At 46.9% G+C, this 3,432-nt stretch overlaps 1 non-coding gene across 1 annotated transcript; it reads left to right on the top strand.

Moving 5' to 3' along the window:
- The first annotated feature begins 2,642 nt into the window (after window positions 1-2,642).
- On the top strand, window positions 2,643-2,805 carry LOC130870616 (U1 spliceosomal RNA). The gene has a single exon (XR_009056758.1). It is a non-coding gene; the product is annotated as a U1 spliceosomal RNA (small nuclear RNA).
- The last annotated feature ends 627 nt before the right edge of the window (window positions 2,806-3,432 follow it).

Below are 3,432 nucleotides of genomic sequence, written 5' to 3'. Positions count from 1 at the left end.
GTGGGTGGCCTCCCCGGGCGCCCAGCCAGCCTGACAGTATTCCTTCATCTTGAACCCTTCCTTCCAGGACCAACAGGTGCAGAACACAGACGACCTATCAAGTTCCCAAGACATGCCACTCATCCGGTGGCGCTTGTTGGCTGGCCATCATTGTCAGCAAGCAAGACACCAGGCCTGTGACCATATGTACCAACAATTGTTGCCCAGGGTTCACAGGGGCCACCAGGGCCTGGAGAAGTGAGCAGACCTGTCGAGGATCAGGCCGCCTCTGAGACTGTTTTTTAAAATTCAAGTCATGTCCCTGCTCCACTCAATATCCTCCAGTGCAATCGCCCCACCTGCCAGCAACAGCAGAGCCCTGGCAGTGATTTATAAGGCCTTACATGAAAGACTGGAGGTGTAGCTCACTCCTTTGGCAGAATCTTGCCAAGGATGTAAAAAGCCCTGTATTTGATTCCCAGTACTTGCCTACAGTCCCAGCACCCCGGAAGTGGAGGCAGGAGTATCAAGCAGTTCATAGCGGTATACGAGGGAGGCATAAAACCCTGTCTCAAAATTAAGTAAATAAATTTTAAAATTAAGGCAGGTGAAATGACTCAGCGTTAAAGCACCCGTTGCTAAGCCTGACAACCTGAGTTCGATTCCCCAGGACCCGCAGAGTATGAGCGAATGGGCTACTACAAGTTGTCTTCCAATGGGTCGGTCCACAAGCTTTGAACCACCTTTCTGGAGACGGTGATGGTGTTGGTTGTGTGTGCACACCTTGGTACTGCTCAGACTTACAAATTGGCCAGGTTTTATGGGTTAAATGGTAAGTGCTTTTATATATAATGTATGCACATTGTGTAATATACTCCTCACAGTCACCCTGGAGGCAAGTCTTTTTATTATTCCAATTTTACGGAGAAGCCTATTGAAGGTCGAAGGCGTTAAATCACTGCCCAGGGCCGTACTCAGAGCTGGTGGCAGCTTGTACCCAAAATTCACCAGGGTTCTTGGAAGGCAGTCACTGTCCAAGCAGAGTGAAGCTCTGCACAGACTCTGTGTGCTCGGGCGCTGGCCGTGGTACTGAATAGAATCGCCCAAGCTTCTACATCAGAGATTTTCAGATACCTGTTGCACGATTAATAACAGCCCAGAGACAGATATTGGGGTACAGCCTGGAGACCAGAATAGTAAAGCAACCATCCACTGGCTCTTACCTCAGCCCAAAAATGGCGATCCTGTCTCCAGGAATCTCAGAATGAGAAAAGGAGAAGTGCGTTTAGAGAGTCTGGTGTTTCTCAACATTATCATTATAATTTCATATTTAATACCATCTGACTTGGAACTTGCTATGTGGCCTTAAACTCACAGAGAGCCTCCTGCCTCTTTCTCCCAAATTCTGGGATGAAAGTATCATCATCATCCTCACCACCACCATCATCATCATCATCACCATCATCATCATCACCATCACCATCATCATCACCACCACCATCATCATCATCATCACCACCATCATCATCATCATCACCATCATCATCACCACCACCATCATCATCATCACCACCACCATCATCATCACCACCACCATCATCATCACCATCATCATCATCACCATCATCACCATCATCATCACCACCATCATCATCACCACTATCATCACCATCATCATCACCATCATTACCACCATCATCATCACCACCACCATCATCATCATCACCACCACCACCATCATCATCACCACCATCATCATAATCACCACCACCACCATCATCATCACCACCACCATCATCATCACCACCACCACCATCATCATCACCATCATCATCACCATCATCATCATCATCATCACCACCACCACCATCATCATCATCACCACCACCATCATCACCACCACCATCATCATCATCACCACCACCATCATCATCATCACCACCACCATCATCATCACCACCACCATCACCACCAGCAGCGGCAGCGGCAGCTTTGAGCTGTACTCTGGAGCTGGGAGCCCTGACACAACCTGTGTGATCTCCATAAATCACTTTGTTTCCCTGATATCCCACTTCCTCCTCTGTAAAAGCGGAGAACATCACCAACACACCACACACTTATGGCATTTTGTAAATGAGAACTCAGTGTGGTGTCTCCTGATTGTAATCCTAGTACTAGAGGCTGAGGCAGAAAGATTGTTATAAGTTTATACCAGCCAGGGCTACATACTGAGTTCCAGGCCACAATAACAATGCCTCACATGTAGTAAATATTGATCTTATTACTATCATTTTTTGATACAGCATCTCAGTATGTAGCCCTGGAATTTGCTATGCAGACCACATGGACTTTGAACTCACAGAGGTCGGCCTGCCTCTGGCTCTTCAGTGTTGGGACTGAAGACATGCACCACCATGCCTGAATTATCACCATTTTTAAGTGAAAATTCATACAGCTTTTAAATTAAAAATTCATATTCTCTGGTGGTGATGGTGCATGCTTTTAGTCCCTGCATTTGAGAGGCAGAGGCAGTTAAATATTTGAGTTTGAGGCCAGCCTGGTCTACAGAGCAAGTTCCAGGATGGCCAAGGCTACACAGAGAAACCCTGTCTTGGAAAAAAAAGAAAAGAAAGAAGGAAAAAAAGAAAGAGAATTCCTATTGTATACTCACCTGGCAGGGGAGAAACCATGATCACAGAGGTGGTTCTCCCAGGACGAGGCTCATCCACTTTACTCAGGGCGTGCTGACCACTGCAATTTCCCCAAATTCGGGAAACTTGACTGCATAATGTGTGGTAATGGAAACTGTGTTCTTGCTCTCCCCTTTAAAAAGATACAAAAACAAAACCAAAAATAAAGAAAATTCCATTATGATCGCAGTTTCTGCTCCCTCACCTCCCCCCAAATTGTCCCCAGTCACCATTTTATATGGAGGGAAACTCGTAAGTCACAGCTGGACACTCAGAGCTGGAGAGATGGCTCAGTAGTTAGGAGCACATGCTGCCTTTCCAGAGGCCTTGGGTTCGAGTCCCAGCACAAACATAGTGGCTCACAGTTGCAGCTCACTGCGTTCATGTCACATAATAACCTGGAAAAAATAACAATTAGCTGGGCGGTGGTGGCGCACGCCTTTATTCCAGCACTCAGAAAGCAGAGGCAGGCAGAGCTCTGAGTTCGAGGCTGGTCTGATCTACAGAGTGAATTCTAGGACAGCCAGGGCTACGCAGAGAAATCCTTTCTCAAAACACCCAAGGTGGAAGGGGGCAACCAAACAAATAAAGATTAGAGCTGGAATTTGTACCTTGAGAGTCTGACTGAAAAGCTCACACCTTTACAGCACTTGGGAGGCTGAGGCAGCAGGATGGCTGGGTGTGAAATCAGTCTGGGCCATTGTGAATTCCAAACCAACCTGGGCTGCAGACCTTGTCTGAAGCAAACAACAACAAAATCCTG

This window comes from Chionomys nivalis, chromosome 2, assembly GCF_950005125.1.
Source record: "Chionomys nivalis chromosome 2, mChiNiv1.1, whole genome shotgun sequence".
NCBI lineage: Eukaryota > Metazoa > Chordata > Mammalia > Rodentia > Cricetidae > Chionomys > Chionomys nivalis.
The sequence above is the reverse complement of the archived record's forward strand: the minus strand, read 5'-3'. Positions and strand labels throughout refer to the sequence as shown.